The sequence below is a fragment of the Triticum urartu genome, chromosome 7A, assembly GCF_056163025.1.
Source record: "Triticum urartu cultivar PI428250 chromosome 7A, HENAU_Tu73, whole genome shotgun sequence".
Taxonomy (NCBI): Eukaryota; Viridiplantae; Streptophyta; class Magnoliopsida; order Poales; family Poaceae; genus Triticum; species Triticum urartu.
The window spans coordinates 739,045,988-739,059,888 of NC_141879.1; the positions used below are offsets into that span (position 1 = coordinate 739,045,988).

General features: G+C 39.4%; 1 pseudogene; it reads right to left on the reverse strand.

Moving 5' to 3' along the window:
• Positions 1 to 1,284: 1,284 nt before the first annotated feature.
• LOC147962536 (cytosolic sulfotransferase 8-like) lies at positions 1,285 to 10,845 on the reverse strand (annotated as a pseudogene).
• Positions 10,846 to 13,901: the final 3,056 nt, after the last annotated feature.

The window sequence follows — 13,901 nt, forward strand, 5'->3', positions numbered from 1 at the left end:
ATGTTCCATTAAAATCAACATGTTTGATGGTACAATCAAAACCTTTATAGGTGTTCAGTACATTCCTAAGATGAAGAGTAAGCGTATGTCGGCAAGTGCCCTTGATGCACAAGGGTACAAGTATTTAGGTGGATATAGCAGTTTGAAAGTCACCGATGATTCTCTCATTGTTATGAAAGGTGACCTAAGTTCGACCAATGGTTTTTATTACCTTTGAGGTTCTACAGTTTCAAGAAAATTTACTCTGGTTTTTTCAAATAATTCTACTTCTGATGTTGCTAACATTTGGCATATGAGTCAACTATGTTTGGCAGAGTTGAATAAGAGAGGCCTTCTTGATTGATATGAACCTAATAAATTGAAATTTTGCGAGCATTGTATCTTCGGCAAGCACAACAGGGTGAAATTCAACACTTCGATTCATATAACTGAACTTATTCTTGATTATGTGCATTCTGATTTATGGCGACCATGTCGCAGAAAGTCAATAGGTGGATCTAGTTACATGTTAACAATTATTGATAATTACTCGGGAAAAGTATGGCCTTATTTTTTGAAGCATAAATATCATGAATTGTCAGCATTTAAAGAGTGGAAAGCTATGACGGAATATCAAACTGGAAAGAAGGTAGAGATACTTCGTACTGATAGTGGTATTGATTTTTTCTTTAATCAATTTGATGATCATTTCAAGTTTGGAGGCCCTATCAAACACTACACGGTTCCTTATACTCCTCCATGGGTGTTGCTGACATATGAACGGGGCCATTACCTCCAAGGCCCGCTAAATGTTGTCAAATACAAGATTGCATATGCATTTTTGAGCGGAGGTCGATTCCACTGTTTGTTATCTTATTAACTGGTCACCATCAATTGTTATCAATAAGAAAACTAATTGAGGTATGGGTGGTTGTCCTTCTGATTATTCATAATTATGAGCTTTTGGTTGCACTGCTTATGCTGATGTTGACAATAAAAAATTAGAGCCTAGGCTATTAAATGCATCTTTTTTGGTTACAAACCTAGTGTTAAAGGCTACAAATTGTGAAATCCTGATAACCCACAGGTGTATGGGCTCGGTTGTAGACTTTTTAATAAGTAAGAGTGTTGAAGCAAACGAGAAGCTAAACATAGAATTAACCTTTTTTTTAACTTGTTTTAAACCCAAACAGATTCAACTCGCATTATAACTTTTTTAAGAAAAAAGCACGTACACTATTAATTGTGCAAGTTGTGCTTCATTCAATCCGCATGCATCACAATCGTATCATGGGTGCAAAGTGTCTACGATGCACCGCTTTCTTTCACGTGGCCAGAGTTGACGAACGAGAAGCCCATGTCATGTAGGGCGTCATCGACGATCCCATCCAGCCTCGATGCCATCTTCGGCGTCATGTGGCTGAGCCAGTAACTGACCATGTCCTTCCAGAAGAAGGCGTCGTTGGAGACAATGGTCATGCCTGGCGCGCCGTTCCTGTTCACCTCCAGGTTTTGCAGCTTCTCCAGGCTACACAGCTCCAGGATGGCGCCCACCACACTGGTGTCCACCTCCCCCGCCGTGAATGGGCACCCGAGGAATCTTAGCTAGCCTCCAGACGTTGCCCGACGCATCACACAACATCTCCTCGTACCCGAGGAAGAACACATTGTCCGAGCTCTCCCTGCTAGCCTCCCAGTACTCGGCCGCCTGCCGCCACACCGGCCCGCATCTGTTTCGGCCCTCGCGGAACAACTCGAAGAGCTCGGGGATGTCGAGGTCGGGGTCAGGATGGGGGTTGACGACGGCGTTGTAGGCGATTACCTTCTTGAGGAACCAGTACCACGACACTAGCACGTCCTTGGGCTCCCGGCAGATGTACACGATCCGGCAGCCGCTAGTGAAGCGGTCCGACAGTTGGGAGTTAGCTTAGTGTGTGGCGAGCACGCACCGCAGGGATGGGAACGCCGCGGTGAGGACGTCGTGAGCCTCGTTGTTGGAGTGGCTAAAGAAGATGCCTTCGAGGAACCTGACGCAACCGTCCAGGTTGTGATCAAGGAGCGGGTGGTTGGCCGAAGACGGCGGGTGAGCGGCGCGGTGTGTAGTGGCGAAGGCGAGGGCCTTTAGCCACGTGGTTCCAAACTTGGGGCACGTGATCAGGAGCACGCCGCCGGGTGCCGGCTCGCCTGGCTCGAAGTGGTCGTAGAAGGCCGCCAGCGCCGACAGGAATCTCTCGGGATCACCTCGGCCACGTTGTGCGTGTGTGATACGTCTTCATCGTATCTATTTCTTCAAATTCTTTTGCCCTTCTATTGCACTATAATTTGCATGATTTGAATGGAACTAATTCGGACTGACGTTGTTTTCAGCAGAATTTTCATGATGTTATTTTTGTGCAGAAATAAAAGTTCTCGGAGTTACCTGAAAATTTATGGAGAATTTTTGTTGAATATATAAAAAAATACTGGCCCAAAAATTAACTAGATGGGGTCCATCCAGAGGCCACAAGCCTGGGGGGCGCTCCCCACCCCTGGGGCACCCCTAGAGGGCTTGTGAGACCCCTGGACCTCCTCCCACCCTGACTCCAACTCTATATAACCCTATTAGCGAAAAAAAAATAAGAGATAAGAATTCATCACATTTACGACACGGAGCCATAGCCGCCTCCTGTTCTTCATCGAGAGGGCTGATCTGGAGTCCGTTCAGAGATCCGGAGAGGGGGATTCGTCGCCATCATCATCACCAACCTTCCTCCATCACCAATTTCATGATGCTCACCGCCGTGCGTGAGTAATTCCATCGTAGGCTTGCTGGTCGGTGCTGGGTTGGATGAAATTCATCATGTAATCGAGTTAGTTTTGTTAGGGTTTGATCCCTAGTATCCACTATGTTATGATTGATGTTGCTATGATTTTTCTATGCTTAATGCTTGTCATTAGAGCCCAAGTGCCATGATTTCAGATCCAAACATATTATGTTTTCATGAATATATTTTTGTTCTTGATCCTATATTGCAAGTCGTAGACACATATTACGAGTTATGATCCGCATACCCCAAGGTGACAATAATTGGGATACTTTCCGGTGATTACCGTAGTTTGAGGAGTTCATGTATTTAGTAAGTGTTAATTCTTTGTTCCGATTCAATATTAAAGGAGGCCTTAATATCCCTTAGTTTCCATTAGGACTCCGCTGCCACGGGAGGATAGGACAAAAGATGTCATGCAAGTTCTTTTCCATAAGCACGTATGACTATATACGGAATACATGCCTACATTATATTGATGAATTGGAGCTAGTTCTGTGTCACCCTAGGTTATGACTGCTACATTATGAATATTATCCGGCACAATTATCATTGCTGGTCCAACGCCTAGGAGCTTTTGACATATTGATCTTTGCTAAGTTACTTTCATTGCCACTAATGTTATCATCACTGGAAAACTTCTACTGTTACTTTTGCCATCGCTACCATTACTTCCATACTACTTTGCTACTAAATACTTTGCTGCAGATATTATGTCTTTCAGTTGTGGTTGAATTGACAACTCAACTGCTAATACAAGTGAATATTCTTTGGCTCTCCTTGTGTCAAATTAATAAATTTGGGTTGAATACTTTACCTTGAAAAACTATTGCGATCCCCTATACTTATGGGTTATCAAGAGCTTTTTCTGGCCCCGTTGCCGTGGAGCATAGCTCTATTCTCTGAATCACTTGTGATTTATATCTGTTGATCACTATGAAGAATTTGAAAGATACCAAAACCAAGATTTTTCCCTCTAGAATGAGGGGAGGTAAGGAACTTCCATCTAGCTCTGCACTTGATTCACCTTCTGTTTTGAGTAAGATTGTGACACCTACACCTGCTATTGATTCTGATATGTCGCAAGTAATTGATGATGCTACTTCTACTATGCATGATGCTTATGATGATACTACTACTTTGCTTGATAATACTGTGTCAGTGGGTGAATTTCTTGATGAACAAATTGCTAGAGCTAAATATGTTGAGAATGCTGGAACTGATGATATTTTTGAAACTGATGAAATTATTGAAACTGAAAACTTTGAAACACATGTTAGACCTAGCTCTCCAAGATATGAACTTCCTGTTACACCTGATGGTTATGTTATGAATGGAGAGGTAGCTAGTGAATTTCTTGCTTGAAAGAAAAATCTTGGAATGCTAGAATGCAATATGATCCTAAGTTTGCTACTTCACATATCTTTGTTACTGATATAAGGATTATGAATTCTCTATCGATACTGAGTTAATTACTTTGGCTGAATTTGATCCTTTCCATGGTTATGAATCTGAAATTGTTGTGGCACATCTTACTAAATTGAATAACATAGCCACCCTATTTGCTCATGAGGAAAAAAATTGCTATTACTATATTCTTAAGTTGTTTTCTTTCTCATTAAAAGGTGATGCTAAGATATGGTTTAATTCTCTTACTCCTGGTTGTGTGTGTAGTCCCCAGGATATGATATACGACTTCTTTGAAAAATATTTTCCCACTCATAAGAAACAAGATGCTTTACAGGAAATATTTAACTTTGTGTAAATTGAAAAAAATAGTCTCCCACAAGCTTGGGGGATCCTTCTCCAATTACTTAATGCTTTACCTGATTATCCTCTCAAGAAATATGAAATATTTGATATCTTTTATAATGGACTAACCGATACTTCTAGGGGTCACTTAGATAGTTGTGATGGTTGTGTTTTCAGGGAATAAACTGCCGAACAAGCTCAAGCACTATTGAACAATATATTGAGTAATGATAATGTTTGGACTCTTCCTGGACCACCTCCTAAGGCAACTCGGAAGAAGAGATGTATTTTATTTCTCAGCCCTGAAGATATGCAAGAGGCAAAGAAATCTATGAAAGAAAAAGATATTAAAGTTGAAGATATTAAGAATTTACCACCTATTGAAGAAGGTTCATGCATGTCACTAAAAAATATATCGTTGGATTCGTATGTGAACATAGTTTTTAATGATATTATTTTTTATGACATGCATTCATATTTTGTTAATTAAATTTATGGTAAAAATTTGACACAAAATACATTGGGAACTTATAGTTAGTCTTATGTATTGCCACGCATGACACATAATAGCATAGAATTTATTATGATATGGTATCATAATATGATACTCAAACATTTTTTTGTTCATTTAATTTTACGTCATTTCATCAAAATTGCCTAATTGACATGCATGATGCTAGTTATGATACTCCAACTACGACCAACCTTATACATGTGCTGTGGAGCTCATCGACTTAGAAATTAAGTTCTTAGGCCAACCACAACGGCAGACTCTTGACTAGGTGCGTATAGAAGAAAAGGTAAATGCTATTGAAATAAAAAAATATGTCAGAGCTAATGGCAGACGCAAATACTGGCGCTAATTGAACGGTAATTAAACAGCCTACGAGCTTGGTGCGGGAGAAAAAATGACTTAGTGTCTGATGTCTTTCTTTGCGCCAACATGGCGTCTGACATGGCCTTATGATGCATGTGATGGGTGTTGGGGGTGGGAAACAAGACATGATTGCGAGTTGATCCTCCACCAGGCTTAATTTAACTTATCTTGCAGGTGGAGCCTAATTAAATCAGCTGCTCAATTTTATCAAGGATTAGAGGCACCGGCATTGCAGGCCATGTCGGCTCAATCTGCCCTCAGGCTGATGAACGTTGGTATGTTTGCTTTGATGCATCATGCTAGCTGCAAGGGTACCAAAACAATGTACTAACTAGTACTACAAAAGATTCTTTGTATGCTTACATCTGAAACTGAAGTATGAGTCAGCTGCACAGGCATCACGAGGAGGGCGGCCGGCAGTGTGCCATGTAAAAGGCAGTGGATGAAGCTCTCGCTTGCAACTATGAACCATGTGAAAGGTAGTTTTTTGAGGGAAGAAGAACAGAGTGACCTGCATGGCTGCATATTATTACCAACTACTGTGAAACCACTCGATGGATCCTTGTGTGCGGCCCAGCCCAGCCTGGCACAAAAAACACATGTGTGTCTTGCTTGAGAGCTCCTATTGGCCCCCGTGTGCATCCAATAGTCGAACTTTCCCTGAAAGCCGCACAAACGAGCCGGCCCATTCCCCGGCGTCGAGACAAATGTGAATATTTCACGACCAATAAAAATCTGGTCGATCCTATTTGACGCTCGTTAGTGTCAAAACGCCGGAGCTTCTCTAAAGGCACTTCAAGTTGGGCCGGCCCGCGTAGGTGTCACTACTTTTCTGTTTTCCGTTTCCATTTTTGTTTTTTCTGTTTTCAAATCTTTGTTCCAAAATCTAAACTATGTTTCGGGGTTCCAAAAAAAGTTCCCGTTTTCAAAATTTGTTCACAGTTTTCTAAAAATGTTTACATTTTTGAAACAAGTTGTTCATGTATTAAAAAGCCTCAATTGTTTTTAATTAGTTCACATTATCAAAACTGTTTGAAATTCAAAATTTGTTCGGCGTATATCACAAAAATGTTCAATATAAATTCAAAAATTGTTCAATGTATATCACGAAAATGTTGAATGTATATTTAAAAATTGTTCAGTGTATATCACAAAAAGGTTCAACGTATATTTAAAAATAATTCACTGTGCATTTATCTATCATTCAGTGTATATTCAAAATGATTGAAGATGAATAGATTGGAAGTTTCGCACCAAAGATAATGTTTCAACTTATACTAAAAAATGATCAATATATATTAAAAATAGTTTACTGTGTATTTAAATATTGTTCAGTGTATATCACAGAATGTTCAATGTATATTTAAAAATGGTTCAGCGTATATCACAAAAATGCTCATTGTATATTTAGAAAGTCCATATGTTAAAATATTCGATGAATGATTACAATTTCAATTTGTTTTCACATTTTCAATAATTATTCAGGTTTAAAACTTTGTTTGAATATAAAAAAATCATGATTTTCAAACATTATTCAAAATTTTGAAGAAAATTTGTTCACAGTTGTTTCCAAGTATTGTTGGATTTTTTTAAAAAATATATGTTTCTGTATATAGTAGTTTAACTTTAGCACTGCAATTTAGCAGTACTTAGTCGGTAGCTCCTTTTGTTGGCAATGCTTTTTTACGTTCGCTCGTCTCCTTGGTATGGGGCGGCCTGTTTCCGTGATCCTTCAGCGAAATCTCCTCTATCGGATGCTCCCTGGTGTACAATAGGAGCTCTCTAAAAATCTGAGGTGTTGTTAGCCAGTTGAGCTGGCGACTGCCAGCGGCTAAACAGCACTGCTAAGTTGAAGTAGTAAGTAGAAGAGACGATCCTTTTTTCACAAAATTTTCAAAATTTCAGGGGAATAATGTTTGAAAACCATTGTTTTTTTGGAATTTTGAACAAATTATGAAAAATAAGAACAATGTTTCAAAATATATGAAAAAATCTGAATTTTTTGAACATTTTACTTAAATGTGAAGAAAATTCGAAAATCAAACAAATGTTTAGACATGAATTTCTGTTTGAAATAGCGAACAAATATTGAAATATTAACAATAGTGAAATTTTTTTGAAAATTTGAACATTTTTGAAACTCGGAACAATATTTGCACATGTAAATAACTTTTCACTATGTGAACAATATTTGCAAATTTAGATAATTTTTGTATTGTATTATACAATTTCAAATGCACATGTATTCTGCTTTGATGCATGTATGTACTTCTAATTGTATTTGACACAGTGAGTGGATTGGTTAGGGCTTAGACATGTGGACTAAGAAGAACATACTATGTTAAGAAGATAAATATTAATTATTTTTGTAATGTGTATAATAATATTGTTTTGGAGTGCAGAATTTCACTTAAAAATAACAAATAATAATGGTGCCTGCTTGCTTCCGATATTTCCCACAAGATTCAAAGAGAATTCGTCTTATCATGAAAATTGCCAAAAGATATATACAAGGGTGAAATCACATTTTCAACCACCACCATGAGGACAAACCAATATAAATGAAAAATGTTTAATTTATAATTATTGAATACTAGCCCACGCATCAGCGAGGGGCTCTTTGCTAGTTATATAAATAAACATAATCCAGCTTCTGAACTGTTTTGGAGCACTGCCAGGTTCGTCCGTGCAGGATTGGCTAGGGTTATTTAGAGACCAAATGGCAAACTTGTCAACTTGGTCAAGATAGCAAACGTAGGCGGCGACGGTGAGTACACTCTGCGTACCAACCGCAATTACAACTAGAGGTACGATTCCTCACTGATGCTCCTTATTAATCTATGACATAATCTTCCAACTGTAATCACGTTGACACATTTATAATATTTGGCCAAAACTCAGCCAAGATCGTGTTTGTTCTCAAACTGTTCCTTTTCTTTCAAATTGTTCTTTCATGTGGTCATTAATTGATGTTTCTATATTTTATTGAAAGGTGTATGGTGTTTAGTTTCCAGGTGGGTCTTTTCATTTTTTGGAAACAGTCAGCTGAAATTCCATACAGGTCGCTGGTACTCAGAAAATTCAATTTGCTTTTTTGTGTGTGTCAAGGTTATTTCTCAAACTTTTTGTGATTATGTTTCTGTTTAATATGCCAATGAAAAACTGATCTAACTCAATATTAACACTTTGTTTTTATTATGCTGCTGCATGACAACTATTTCCTATCCTTTGTTTTTGACTTTGAGGGATCACTTGCAACATATCTGCAGAAATAGAACTATCAAGTTCCTTGGCTCCCTCGGCCCACCCACTAATTTCCTATACGCAAAAAGTAATATAGAAAAATGACCAACAGCCCATCTTATATATTTTGCAGCTCTACCATATAAAACCTAACTTATATTCACAAATTAATCAGCATAAAATAGTTTGAATTTTTAAATCTACTTTTAATTACTATAGTCTTTTAAAAAGCAATAAACCAGAACAACATAGGAAGACCAATTTTTTTGAAATAACTAATAAACAATACTAAAGTCTAACAATTCTTTGTCAACAAACAGAATTATAAAGGAACCACTTTGAAACCAGCTCGCTCTCAACAAAAAAAAACACATTAGCAAGGGCTTAGCAACGGGCGCGGTGTGCTGCCGCGCCTTCTGCCCGCTAGTGAATGCCTCCATTTCGTGTACAATATCATTTTCATACTCATCCGGACACTTACCAAAGCACAAAAATTGTGCTCTTAGAGCATCTCTAGTAGAATCCCAAATATAGGGGACACTACACCGACAAAAAAATGAATTTAGTTACAGGTCAGAAGAACATTCCTATATTCTGATTCCTGCTTCCACCTCCTTGACAGAACATCGTGTGTGGGGCTATGGCATGGAAGTGCTATGTTTTTCAATTTTGAAGTGACCTTATTGTTTTGGTTGTTTTTAGGGTACATTTCAACTTCAAACCTTTTTATTGTTTAGTACACACCTTTGGAAGTCCCATGCTCAAATTTGGATACTTTTTGAGTTGGTGTGCTATTTTTTTCAAAGCATTAACTGATTTTTCAGCAATTTAAAAAAAGGCAAAATGCTCTTCAGTTCCAAATAACGTGCAAACGAGCTTGAAATTGATGAAACTTGGCATGATGTCTTCATAGGACCCCTGTAGGTTATTGCAAAAATGTGACAACTTTACGAAAAAAACTTGATGCACTTCACACACAACTCATTTTTTCAAATGGAACACTCGGCGGCGAAGTATCAGAACACTCTGCAGCGAAGTATCAGGGTTTCGAATGGGAAACCGCCACTTTTCACACACAACTCAATTTTTCTACATTATTTCAACTTCAAACCTTTTCACGGTCTTCAAGTCCTGATATCGTTTCTAGTGGCGAGTGGCTATTACGGTCTTCAATTCCTTATATCGCGAGGGCGCTTGCATGTTCCCCTTTCGCTTACCACCATTGTAGTGAAATTTTTAAGCTTCGGTGGGCAGTATACAATTGAAGGCAAAAGGTGAGCGTTTTCTATGTAATTTTATTTTTGGTTGGTTGTTTTGTGTCTTGTTGTCTTTGCTTTATACATGCTACTGTTTTCCTTTAAAATTATCAAATATATTGGCGGATTTTCTAAATAAATAATTAAAAAATTCACAATATGCGTTACTCGTATCATATAATCTGACCCCAGTAAGTAGCCATCCAAACCTACTAAAATCCATCTCTGCACCCGAGCTCATTTGCACCCGCGCTGACGAAAAAAATCAAAATAAATACTAGAAAAATTCAAAAATTCCAAATTTTTTGTGTTGTAGAAAATTTGTTGCGTGAGACCCACTCCAAATTTCAAGTAGTTTGGATATATGATCAGCTCTCAGCAAAAAAAGACAAATTGGGGATCTGTAAAAATGTTTACTGTTCATGTATTGTTTTGACCCGATTTGTCTTTTGTGCTGAGAGCTGCTCAGATGTCCAAATGACTTGAAATTTGGAGCGGGTCTCACGCATCAAATTTTCTACCACACAAAAAAATTTGGAATTTTTTCAATTTGTTTTGAATTTTTTACGATTTGTTTTCTAACCGGGTGCAGATGAGCCTGAGCACCGAAACGCCCTACTCTCCAAACCTATAGCTACAATTACACTCATCTAATCTGTCAAACCACCCGGACAATACCAAGTGCCTCAGATTGAACGAGATCGGCAACCTGGATGGATAGCAGCAGGCCATGCTCCGTCTCCTTTGCCAAGGGTGGCATCGAGAAGTGCCCGTATGTGGAGCTCCCGGTGCGGAGCTCCCTCATGGCCACCAACGCCGCGACGGTGTTCCTAAGGATGCCTTGCTCCATTGCCATGGGAGTCATCTCAGTGTCGGTGCAGCGCCTCCTCGTCCACGGATCACCATTGTTGTCGGAGGCGAACACGGCCTCCATGCTATCGGAGGATCCTCGACATGAGCTCTGTCGTGTAGAAGGGCTGCTTAAGCACCTCCTCGATGAAGGGCAGCCGGAGCAGCCGGCCCGTACGATGATGGCCTTTATTGAGCAGTCTATTGCTTTTTTATTCCATCATCACAAATTCGTACCAAGTTTTATTTTCCTTTCTAATAAAAGATCATATATATTTAAGAGCAATATTTTTATTCCTAGTGTTAGAGGAACACTTGTGTTGGATCGACCCAAATTGATATTATGCTATGAGATGCATTCGTCACAAGTTGATGATTAGTAACATAAAGAAATTTAGTGTTTGCATAATTCCTTATGACCATGAGAGTATCGGGTTCCTTCATGCTTACTTCACGAACTTTGGGGTTAGTTAAATTTCATCCGTAATAGGCTGGCTATTACGGCGGCTTTCGGGTTCTTGGAAAAGTATGACATGGGACTAGATAGCTCAGGATTGGGATTTAATTGTCCGACAATGGAGAGATAGTCTTTGGGCCCTCTTGGTGCTACGGTATCTATCATCATCTGGCCAGACACAACGTGATTTGGTCACGGGGATGATGGAACGCGGGAACGAGCAAGGAGAACAAAATCGGTAACGGGGAAACTGGCATGTTGAACAAATTTGTTGATTCACATGGATGCCATTGAATCGCACGTCGGGTATTTGTAACATATCACGAAGCAACAGGAGCAACATTCAGTAAACTACAGGTTCGGTTGGATTTTTATTCTTGTGGGTATACCGATCAATATGGATGTCCACGGTTCCGCTATTGATCGAAAAGTGTTCCGGTCATGTCTATACTTCACCGAACTTACAGGGTCGCACACACTTTAAGGTTCATCTATGTGCTAAGTAATAGACAGGGAGTCCGAGAGATTATTGGTGGAAAAGTTTCGGAGACGACGGGAAAGTTTCAGAGAGAAAACCAGAAATGTTTTGGAGACAAAACTACACACCGGAAATGTTCAAAACATCCAGAATTATTTTAGGGGGTGCTAGAAATGTTCTGGACCTTTCAGAATTTTTTTGGGATTAAACAGACGCCGAAAAATATTTCATGAATGTTGGACTGAATAGTGAAAACACTATTAGGGTACAACCCCTTTTGATGGCTTTTTGAAAATCCACCTTTTGAGACTTTACCACAAAGTCAAATGTGATGTCATGTGGTGGTGGGACCCCCTTTGGGGGTGAGGGGCACACATGGTGGCCGGCCCAAGGAGGAGCTCCTCCATGGAGCTCCACATGGAATTCTGCCATTTCGAAAAGAAAAAGTCCGACTCAGATCAATCGCGAGGGTGTCGCTAGGAAGTGTTGGGAGTCTAGAGTTGTTCTGAAGTTACACACACATCTTTGGTCGATTTTCTTGATGCAGAAATCCAGAAGCGGAGGTGCTCGTGGAAGACAGCATGGACTCCCAACAGGCTTGATGCCGCCGGCGATCCGGACCATAAACCCGCGATGGCCATACGCGCATGCATGCATCTGATGGAAGGGAATCTGTGAAATGATCCGGAAGCCCGTCTTGTTAGCATGTACAGGACTTGGGGTGGATCTGTAGGGAGCCATGTGGCCTGCAGGAGCCATTGGCCTCTGTTTTCCTTGCTCTTTCCCCCCGCCACCTAAAACCAAATGCACTTGTAGCCATTGTATTCCATGAGGTGATACACCTATCCTTATGCAGCCGGCTTACTGTGGTTGCGTCGGTAGAATTGTGCTGTTAGCTAATCTCATGCAGCTGAATCTTCAAAACACTGGCGATATTCGAACAATCCTTGGAGGCGGTCTCTTCACCACCAATTTCGCATATGATACAGCCTGAACTTGAGCATATCTACAATACAAAGGTTCCGACATACATAAAAAAGTTTCCTAGCTAGTGCACATGGACCGACTCAACACTCATCAAAATCTTAAGAAAAGACAATCATTGATGAAAAATTGTGCCCTCTCCGTGCTAATGTCCTGGGGTCAAAAGGTCACCTATTCTTTCAGTGATCCTTCGCTTAAGGGATTTTTTTAGACTGGCTATTGTGCCAGCTTAGACAACCATGGCTTCTCTGCTAGTCTCATCTACTACGCCGCCACTGCCAGACTCTCTTAATTTGTTCGTCATGCTCACTGTCGTGTCGAATATCTAGGATTCCAGGAACGAAAAGTTTTTAGAAACGAGATGCTATCCTCCAATGTTGCAAATAAGAAATTTCTATATTCTTTCAATCTTTGGACAAATCGGCTTAGCCGAAACAGAAACATCACGACATACTATGGCATGATCACCTTTCCTAGCATTAGCGTGATATGAGATATATTCAGGTTTGGATGCCCCACCCCCACCCCAAAATAAAGAAAATAATCTAATAAAAATGAATATGGTTCATCCTGATTTTTTTCATCCTTTCTTCATCAAAAAATTATTTTTCTATCCAAGGTGGTACTAAAATTTGTGAGTCCGTCTGCTAGAGAAAAAACGTTTGTCCAGAATTTAATATGGCCCAGCGAAGCCAGCCCACTTATTTTCCTCCCCACGTAGCTGGGAAAACCCTATTTACCGCACATGAGAGCAAATGCTGGGAGCTTCTACAAGGCACCCAAGACTAGGCCAGACCATTTCCCCTTTTTTCTGTGTTGTGTTTCTATTTTTTCTTTTTTATGTTCCTTTCCCTTTTTTGTTCTAGTTTTTTTCTTCCAAGTTTATATTTCTTCTTTACCTTTTTACATAAATTCAATATTTTTAAAAGTTCAGAATTTCATTGTTTCAAAGTTTCAAAAAGTTCAGAATTCCAAAATTTTGTTCCCATATTGAAAAAGTTCGGCACATTAAATTTTCGTTCTCTTTCCATAATTTGTTCAAAACCAAAAAATTATATTTTTAAAAAATATTTGTGCTTTCCTAAATTGTTCAAGATTTTCAAGAAAACACGCATTCCAAAAAATGTTCCAACTTTGAAAAACATTCTTGCTTTAGTGAAATGTTCACAAATTAGAGGATGAATATTTTCTGTAGTCCCACATTGCTCCTTCACAAATAATC